The sequence below is a fragment of the Panthera pardus genome, unplaced genomic scaffold (genome assembly GCF_024362965.1).
Source record: "Panthera pardus isolate Hobbes unplaced genomic scaffold, ASM2436296v1 HiC_scaffold_27, whole genome shotgun sequence".
Lineage (NCBI taxonomy): Eukaryota > Metazoa > Chordata > Mammalia > Carnivora > Felidae > Panthera > Panthera pardus.
Genome location: NW_026526843.1, coordinates 13531693 through 13542489, shown reverse-complemented (window position 1 = coordinate 13542489; position 10797 = coordinate 13531693). Strand labels below are relative to the sequence as shown.

Here is a 10797-nt window from a genome sequence, read left to right as displayed (position 1 = left end):
TTTGAAATGGTATAAAACGCTCAAGCTTCACACGAGTGTTTGTGATATTCTTTTTTGGAACTATATTTACCTTTGCAGTTTTAATTTCCGTAGTTATCTCAGGATAGAGACATCACAATCGCCCCCTGATAGTCACAGGCATTTACCACCAGTTTCCTAGCACTGGGCACCAGATGCAACCCCTGAAACCTTGGACCTGCTTTCCAGGGAGACCCACTGACGGTGAATTTTCCTACAGGAATTATTTCAAAAGTTCTGGGCTGCCAAAAATGGTCTAATAAACTTATAGAACAGTCTACCTCCTTGGGCTACCAAAAATGGTCTAATAAACTTATAGAACAGTCTACCTCCTTGGCCGTCATATTAATTTCATACATACTTAAATCCCCAAGTTGCAAAAACACAAGTGATAGAGACTAACGTAATGAAACTAGCCCTTGCTAAGCAAACAAATGGGAAAGCAGAGCCTAATTCATTGTCTCTCCAAGAGGGTGATTGGAATGCTTATCACGTCTTATGTTTGTGCTGCAGCTTTCTTATCTCCAGGTGATTTTCCATTCCTCCTGTCATTCTACCGCAGTCTGTCTCAGTGAACTAAATTCAGAAGGTTGTCACCAACAGTTAACCCTTTTTGAAATAGCAAGGCAAGGGGGAAGAATAGCAGCAAAGAAACATAGTTGGTATGTCCATGCACACACAAGACCCTGCGTTGGAATCCATGCCATTACAGGTGGTGGTAACCATCCCCAGTGTTCAGAGCTATCAGTGACTCATAGTTATTAGGTTAATGAACAGAAATGCCAAAATAAACAAGCAGTGTGGTGGAGTGGCTCATATTTCTAGCTCTGAAATCCAGTACTCGTCACTTAACTTTCTCTGTGACCTTGGGTAAATTACTTAATCTCTCGGAGTCTCGGTTTCTTCCCCTGTAAAATGGGGATATCACAGGATAGCTCGTAGGACTACTGTTTGAATCATGTGAGGTAATGCATGTGCCTCCTTTTATATGTAACTGGTTTCGGAGTTAGATTTCTGTAGGGGTAGATCTGATTATCTGGGTGCGAGGAGGACCATGGTTGGCTGCTCTTGCCGGTAAGTCGGGAACACAGCAGAAGCTGTAGCCGAATATGCAATAATGAGGTAAAGACTCAATATAGAGCTTGTAATAGCCTTTGTATTATACATAACTCAGGAATCCTTCAGCAGAAGAAGGGGTTATGCTCATGAAAATGAGCAAACGGGCGCCTGGGTGGCTCAATCAGTTGGCGTCCGACTTCAGCTCAGGTCATGATCTCGTAGTTCGTGACTTCGAGCCCCGCATCGGGCTCTGTGCTGACAGCTCGGGGCCTGGAGCCTGCTTCGGATTCTGTGTCTCCCTCTCCCTCTGTTCCTCCCCCACTCGCTCTCTGTCTCTCTCTCTCTCAAAAATAAATAAAGATTCAAAAAATTGAAAAAAAGAAAAATGAGAAATACAAGGAAACCAGTTTTCTAGGGGAAAAATGAAAAGATACACTTTCTATTGTGTCTGTTTTGTTTGCAGTGCATGTGGCGGTCAAACAACGTGGGCATGGCCACGTATCAACGTAACATAAACATTAGAATAAGAATTATGTGTAGAAATTATCAAACCTCTTATATTTCAGGTACTCTGCTATACAGATAATGTAATCTACATTATAATTTTTGAAAAGTGTGAAATTGAAGATCAAAGAATATAAGTACCTTGTCCCAAATACACAATATTAAACAGCCATGTAACTTATATATTGTCATGCTATATTAGGCACTTACTGAACAGACAGGTGATCTCTACTTTTTGCCGCAATGCATTCTTGTAAACTGCAAGGCAAAGCAAATCATTGTAAAGTGAATTATATTTTCCCAAAGGAACAATGCTATTATTGAAGGTTGTACTCTTAACCAATAATTTGACATTGACTACATCATATATATGATCTATAATATCTCATAAAAGCAAAGATACCATGACCATTAAATGTGCTAAGTCTAATAGATATTAATTATATATGTGGCGAGCAATAATGTTACTTCTCTTTTTCGAATTTAGAAAGGGTTTTGGAGAATATTTTGGATGGCTTTTTCTCATAAAGGACTCTCTTGGGGGAAAAACTACGTTAAACCCCTTTTCTCTCATGATAAATGTCCCTTTGTCTACAGAGTCATTTGGAATTATTCCATTTACTTATTCTCTTTTCAAATTGCTTTCGTAGCATCAAGTATTGAGGGAAAAATGACAGAAAAAGCTTTGAAGTAATTCAGTTCTGGTCTCCTCTCTTACCCATTACCTATATGATCTAAGCAGCAATGCTGTTTCTCTGTGCCTCAGTTTCCCTTTCTGTTTGAACACACTGGATTAGGTGAATTTGGAAGGCCCTGCAGGACTATGCCTTTCTAGAAGCTGATATAGGGTACTTAATCCTTGGATTCTATTTTAAGTTGTTGGAGAGAAGAAGTTTTTGGAATCTGGTCTGTTGCCAGTTGACCGTTTGCCTGCTCTTGCCCCAGGACCCAGTCACAAAGTGAATCCCTCGCGGGCTGTTTCCTTTGCTGTGGTTACAGGCACTTCCTGTGATATGTTACTGTGAAATCACAGGGAATCCAGAAGATTCGAATTGAAATCCTATTTCTCCATTTCCTGAGTGACATTCAACATAGTCATCTAATCTCTCTGAACCTAAATTTTTTTCATTAATATATCAAAAGGAACGGTTCTTTTATTGCAGGGTTATATTAAAGGTGAAGTGAGATTAAGTGAAAAAGTCCTATAGGTAGCCATATTCTTCTTATAGTCAGGCTAGTGTAAGGATTTCAAAATCAGGGCGTTTTGACAACTTGTTGGTTGTCAGCTGTCAACCGATTTTTTAAAAAAAATTTTGTTCGAACGAATAATTTCAAGTTTTTGACTGAAAATTGTAACAACATAACACAAACAGGACAATTACAAATGTTCACTCAACAATCTTGTAAATAGCTTTATTTTTCAAAAATAACGGACAAATGCTATAATGTTAGGAAAGTTAAATGTGTTTCATCTAAGGAAATGATTTTTTCAATAAAAATGGTACATTGGGTGTGTGGGTGGCTCAGTCGGTTAAGTACCTGACTCTTGATTTCGGCTCAGGTCATGGTCTCACAGTTCGTGAGTTCAAGCCCCGCATCGGGCTCTGCACTGATAATGTGGAGCCTGCTGGGGATTCTCTCTCTCCCTCTATCTCTGCCCCTCCCACGCTTGTACTCTCTCTCTCTCTCTCTCTCTCTCTCTCTCTCTCTCTCTAACTCACGAAATAAACGTTCAAAGCAATTGTATATATTTAAGGCTTACAACATGATGATTTGATATACAAATACCTGGTAAAATGATTACTACAGTCACTGCTCATCAACATATCTCCTTACATAGTTACCATTTTTGTGTGTAGTCGAATACTTGAAGTCTACTCTCAGCACATTTCCAGGGTTCAATGCAGTATTAAGTATCACCGCCATGCTGCACATTGGACCCGGAGACTTATTCATCCTACTGAACTGCAACTTTGTACCCTTTAACCAACATCTCCCCATGTTCCCACCTCCCTGTCCCTAATAACTAATGTCCTGTTGTCTCTTTAAATGGCAAAAACACAATGTACCGGAGCTTACGGGATGGAGTAAAAGCAGTACCAGGAGAGAAGTTTCTAGCCATACATGCTTACTTTTAAAAAGAAGAAAAGTCGGGGCGCCTGGGGGCTCAGTCAGTTAAGCGTCCGACTTCGGCTCAGGTCACGGTCTCACAGTCTGTGAGTTCGAGCCCCTCGTCGGGCTCTGGGCTGATGGCTCAGAGCCTGGAGCCTGCTTCCGATTCTGTGTCTCCCTCTCTCTCTGCCCCTCCCCCATTCATGCTCTGTCTCTCTCTGTCTCAAAAATAAATAAAAAACGTTAAAAAAAATCTAAAAAAAATTAAAAAAAAAAATTAAAAAAAAATAAAAAGAAGAAAAGTCTCAAATGAATAAGCTAACCTCAAGGGAATAGAAAAGAAGAACAAACTACACTCAAAGTTACAGAAGTGAAATAAATTATAAACATCAGAGTAGAAATTAATCAAATTGAGGATAAAGAGCAATAGAAAAAGTCAACAAAACTAGAAGTTGTTTAAAAAAGAATCAACAAACCCTTAGCGAAACTAAGAAAAACAGAGAGATAAAGCTGGAGTAAAATTAGAAATGAAAGGAGACATTACAACGGATGTCTTAGAAATAAAAAAGGATCATAAGAGACTATTATGAACAGCACAATGCAAACAAATTGGATAACTAGGAGAAGTGGATAAATTCCTAGAAGCATACAATTTACCAAGAGTGGATCAAAAAGAAACAGAAAGCCTAAACAAACTAGTAATAAATGAATTTATGAAGTAGTAATCAAAAACCTCCCAATAAAGAAAAGCTCAGGGCCAAATGGCTTCACAGCTGAATTCTCCCGAAAAGTTAATAATTAATACCAACCCTACCCAAACTTTCCCAAAATATGGAAATAGAGGGAACACTCCCAAACTCGTTCCTACTCATTCCTACTAAAGCCAGAAAAGACACCACAAGAAAAGAAAACTACAGGCCGGTGTTCCTGATGAATATAGATGTAAAAATCTTCAAATAAGTACTAGCAAACTGAACTTAAGAACACTTCAAAAAGATTATACGCCATGACCAATTGGTATTTATCCCTGGGGTACAAAGTTGGTTTTACCTATGTGAATCAATCAATGCGATACACTACATTAACAGAATGAAAAACAAAAACCACATGATCATCTCAATAGATGCAGAAAATGCATATCACAAAGCTCAACATCCATTCATGATATAAACTCTCAACAGATTAGCTATAGAAGGAAGTGCCCTCGATACATACAACAAAGGGCGTTTGTGAAAAGCTCACAGCTACCATTACAATCAATGGGGAAAAATTGACAGTGTTTCCTCCAAAATCCAGGACAAGGTCAGGCTGTTCAATCTTACCATTTCTCTTGTACGTAGTACTAGAATTACTAACAGCAATTAGACAAGAAAAATAAATAGAAATCTTCCAAATCAGAAATTAAGATGTAAAATTGTCTCTGCTGACAGATAACATAATCCCTTATGTGGAAAACCCTAAAGAGTCCACCAAAAAACAAACAAACAAACAAACAAACCCTTTTAGAACTAATAAAGTTACAGGGCACAGAATTGTGATACAAAAAAATCCGTTGCATTTCTTTTTACCAGCAACAATCTATCTGAAAACGAAATCAAGAAAATCCCTTCTAGGATGATATCTGTGAAAGTGAAATACTTGGGAATAAATTAAACCGAAAAAGTAAAAGATCTGGGAGCGCCTGAGTGGCTCAGTCAGTTAAGCGTCTGACTTCAGCTCAGGTCCTGATCTTACGGTTCATGAGTTGAAGCCCCACGTCGGGCTCTATGCTCCCATCTCAGAGCCTGGAGCTTCCTTTCAATTATGTCTCCTTCTCTCTCTGCCCCTCCCTGCTCGCTTGCTCGCTCGCTCTCTCAAAAATAAATAAACATTAAAAAAAATTTTAAAGATCTGGACACTGCACACTAGAAAATATTGATGAAAAAATTGAAGAAGATGCAAATAACTGGAAAGATACCATGTGTTCATGAAATGGAAGAGTTAATATTGTGTTTTGTCTGTTTTTTATCTTTTATTTTAATCCACGTTAGTTAACATGATAGTGTAAAAATGGTTTCAGGAGTAGAATTAATGATTCACCACTTACATAGAACACCCAAAACTCATCCCAACAGATGCCCTCCTTAATGCCCATCAACCATTTAGCCCATCCCTCCACCCAGCACCTCTCCAGCAGCCCTCAGTTTGTTCTCTGTGTTTAAGAGTCTCTTATGGTTTGCCTCCCTCTCTGTTTTTATCTTATTTTTCCTTCCCTTCCCCTATGTTCATCTGTTTTGTTTCTTAAATTCCACATATGAATGAAATCACATGATATTTGTGTTTCTCTTATTTTGCTTAGCATAATGCATTCTAGTTCCATCCATGTTGTTGCAAATGGAAGATTTCATTCTTTTTGATCACCAAGTAATGTTCCATTGTGTGTGTATATACATGTACACACATATATGTATATATATATATATACACACATATGTATACACACACATATTTGTATATATATACACACGTGTGTGTGTGTATATATATATATGTGTGTGTATATATATATATATATATATCACATCTTCTTTATCCATTCATCAGTCGATGGACTTTTGGGTTGTTTCCATACTTTGGCTATTGTTGATAGTGCTGCTATAAACATTGGGGTGCGTGTGCCTCTTTGAATCAGCATTTTTGTATCCTTTGGATAAATGCCTGGTAGTGCAATTGCTGGGTCGTAGGGTAGTTCTATTTTTAATTTTTTGAGGAACCTCCATACTGTTTTCCAGAGGGGCTGCACCAGTCTGCATTCCCACCAACAATGCAAAAGAGATCCTCTTTCTCCGCATCCTCACCAACATCTGTTGTTTCCTGAGTTGGTCATTTTAGCCATTCTGACAGGTGTGATGTGATATCTCATTGTGGTTTTGGTTTGTATTTCCCTGATGATGAATGATGTTGAGCATCTTTTCATGTGTGGAAGACTTAATATTGTTAAAATATTCTAATTATGCGAAACAATCTACAGATTTGATTCAATTCCTATCAAAATTTCAATGCCATTTTTAACATATAGAAAAAACAATTATAAAATTCCTATGGAATCAGAAAAGACCCCAAATAGACAAATCTTAAGAAGAATAGAGTTGGAGGCATCACACTTCCTGATTTCAAATTATATATTATAAGCCCCCACCTGTACAATCAGCTAATTTTTTCAAAGGTGCCAAGAGTACATAATGGGGAAAGGATAATCTCTTCAAATAAATGGTGTTGGCAAAACTGAATATTCACATAATGTAATCATGAAATTGGACCCCTATTAAATATCCCACTCACAAAAAAAAAAAAAAAAAAAACAAAAAACACTCAAAATGGATTGGAGACTTAAATAGAGGACACGACACTGTGAAACTCCTAGAAGAAAACACAGGGAAAAATCTTTTTGACCTTGGTCTTGGCAATGATTTTTTGGGATATGACGCCAAAACCAAAAATAAACATCAAACTAAAAACTTCTGTACAACAAAGGATACAGTCATCAAAATGAAAAGGCAGCCTACAGAATGGGAGACAATATTTGCAAGCCATATATCTGAAAAGATTAATATCCAAAATATTTTAGGAACTGACAACACAATAGCTACATGTGTGCATGTGTGTGTATGCATATGTACACATATATGTATATATAGTTTTATATATTTTATATAATGGGCAAGTATATATATATATATATATATATATATATATATATATATATATTTATATATTTTATATAATGGGCAAAAGACCTGAATATACACTCTTTCAAAGAAGATATACAAATGGCCAACAGTTATATCATGAGTAAGATGCAAAACAACAATGGGATCCCCTCACATCTGTTAGGATGAATATTATCAAAATAATAAACTAACAACTGTTGATGAGGATGTGGAGGAAAAGCAACACTTGTCCCCTGTTGGTGGGAATGTAAATAGTATGGAGATTTGCCAAAAAACTAAAACCAGAACTACCATATGATCCAGCCATCCCTCTTCTACATACTTCAAAGAGATATCTGCAACTCTGCGTTTGTTGTAGCACGACTCACAATAGCCAAGATATAGAAAGGACCTAAGTGTCTATCAACAGATGATCAGATAAAATGTCACACACACACACACACACACACACACACACACACACACACTAGAACAAAAAGGAGATTCTACCATTTGCAGCAACATGGATGAACCTGGAGGACATAATGCTTCATGAAATAAGCCAGATGCAGAAAGAGAAAAGCTGTATGATCTCACTTTATTGTGGAATCTTCAAAAGCCATTAGCTGACTTTGAAGTGGTCAACATAATAAAGCTTAATTAAGCTTTGTTACTATTTGTCGGTATCTGTTAAGTAACCCAAAATACGCGAGGAAACTATAAATCTGGAAAGGACCATGGAGGATGCCTAATGCAGTGAAGCCCTATCCTGAATGATCGTTCAAGCCCCTAAGGGAGTTTTAAAAAATGACAGCTTTCTGGGCCTAGAACCTGGATAATCACGATTAACTTGATGCAGTATGGCTGTTAGGAGTCTGTATGTTTAAAAATATCCCTGAAATATTAATGAGCAGCTAGTATTGAGAACTCTTCCACCAGTCACATCCCTCATTTAAGTTGTGAGGAACACGTAGTGGAGAAACATTGAGGTCACAAAGCAGAAACTTGATTCTCCTGATACTTAATCCTTTCTTCTTTTTGCAGTAGCATATGGTGAAAGAAGGTACTAGACTTAGTGTGGTACTTTCTGCAAGCCAGGGCCATTTCAGGTGATACCCTGGCTATTTGGACTGAGCTCAGGATTATGTTCTCATGCACACGATGTGGCCCATTTACCAGAGGCAGCATTCTGCAGCGTCCCACTGCCGGGTTGCCCGCTCACCATAGCTAGGCTGCTATTCCAAATGGAGCAAAATGATGAGGAGAATCCAGATGGAAAAGTCAGGAAAGTCGGGAACCGTTAGGAAGTCAGCGCGAGAGACAAGAGGGGTTGGCCTCGAGGCAGGTTTGGATGTTCTCTTGGGACTTTTACTGCGATCCCGTGTTATAGTCGTGGCAAAATGAGACAGGGACCACGTTATGGTCAAGGCGCTCTAAGGCCAGCTTCTGCCGCAATTCCTTTACAACCAAGGAAATAGTAGGTTTAGATGTATAGTTACTAAAATAAAAAGTTCACTAGCAGAAATTTGCTCTCATGATGAAACAGATCTACCTGAAAAGTGTAATATCCACATTAAGATAAATTATTTAGTTAGGATCGTATTCAAATTCACCATTTGGGGCAAACCTCAGAAGTGTCTGTAGGCCAAAATTTCATGCATGGAGAAAGCTTTTCCATTTTCAGTTCTGTTTTAAAATCTTTCTGTGATAATTGCTTCTTGTTTGTAACTTTACCAAAGCCCTCATGTACAATCACTTGTGCTATTTTATTAAATTTGAAATGTTTGATGGGGCGCCTGGGTGGCTCAGTTGGTTAAGCGTCTGACTTCGGCTCAGGTCATGATCTCACGGTTCGTGAGTTCGAGCCCCACGTTGGGCTCTGTGCTGATGGCTCAGAGCCTGGAGCCTGCTTCCGATTCTGTGTCTCCCTGTCTCTCTTCCCCTCCCTGGCTTGCTCTCTGTCTTTCCCTCTCCCAAAAATAAAATAAACGTTAAAAAATTTTAAAAAAAATTGTAAAATGTTTGAAAGTTTAGGGACCAGGAATTGCACGACCTGGATTGTAATCCCAATTTTGCCATGAACCAACTCTGTGAACTTAGAAAAGTCCCTTTTCTCCAGACTTGTCCTAGGAAGAGATGACCTCAAAGGGCAGTTCAACTCTAAGAGTCCGTGAGTGCCAGAGGTGTAGGCAGAAATAAAATTCAGATAGTGGGGTGCATCTTTGAGGGGTAGTTTCACATAGGGACTGATCCGAATGCCTCTTGGGAATCAGGAATGGAATGAAAAGATAATGTATCCCTTCGCTTCTCTTTCTCTTTCTCTCCCTCACTCCACACGCTACACCAAATACCTTTCCCTCTCTATCCCTGCCCTCTGAATGTTATTTCTCTTGATTCAAGCTTTATCTCATGAATTATAATAAGATTTCACTAGAGTTCATAGATTTCAAGCTAACAGTGTAGGAAGTTGTTAAGGCTTAAAATAAATTTCAGCAACAGATGATCACAAGTCCTCTACTTTATACTGGTAGGGAAGAAAACCTTAAACTTGAAACAATCTGGGAGTTGCACTCACTGTAATGATGTGTAATCACAGTTGAACATGACAACCTATTTTGTTTCCTTCTCACAAGATTTAGTTACAGCTTTACTGTTCACAATCTTACTGTTAATTCTTTGTCCAAAACTTTAAGAATATTATTCATGGGTGGCTGCTGGTGGGTGTGGGTGTGAGAGGAATGAGAAACATTGTGTTTCTTAAACTTAACATTTCTATGAAAATTTGAGAGCATTCATGGGGAAACAAAAACAAAATCAGGAACCCTGATAAGCCTTCTAGAGCAATGCTTTCTCCTTCGTGAGAGGCATTGCCAGACTTCACGCACAGCAGCATTTCCAGCCCAATTGAATGTATGTATAATTTTTGAACCCTTCATTTTACCATTTGGAATCCAGAGCACAAAGATCTAAAGGAAATGCTTATTCAAAAACTTCTATATTTTATGCTATAATAGTCATGTATTTTGAAACATGGTGTTTTAATGCGGTATTCTCAAGCCAGTGTTCAGGGAACAAATGTTCACCATGTTATACATTTGAAAAAAAAAAAGAGATTTTCAGGAGTCAGGGGGGAAGATGGAAGTTTTATGGAGAGATTGACTTGATTCTCTGGATTCCAAGTCCAAATATCACACAAAGGGCTCATCTTGGGTCAGTTACCCATCCCAGATTAATCCTTTATTGGCCATCGAGGGTAGGATTTTGTTTTTGTAAAACAGTTGCTCTTCTGGGGGCACCTGGATGGGTCAGTCGGTTAAGTGACTGGCTCTTGATTTCAGCTCAGGTCATGATCTCATCTTTGTGGGATCGAGCCCTGCACCAGGCTCTGTGATGACCATGGAGCCTGCTTGGAATT

The 10797-nt window shown here is 38.4% G+C and overlaps 1 long non-coding RNA gene across 1 annotated transcript in view; it reads right to left on the bottom strand.

Annotated features, from left to right (window-relative positions):
- Positions 1-1791: 1791 nt before the first annotated feature.
- Positions 1792-10797, bottom strand: part of LOC109250487 (uncharacterized) — a 347132-nt gene continuing 338126 nt past the window's right edge. Inside the window, exon 5 of the long non-coding RNA XR_008418372.1 lies at positions 1792-1839. This is a non-coding gene — a long non-coding RNA (uncharacterized LOC109250487). The remainder of the gene's footprint in view (positions 1840-10797) is intronic.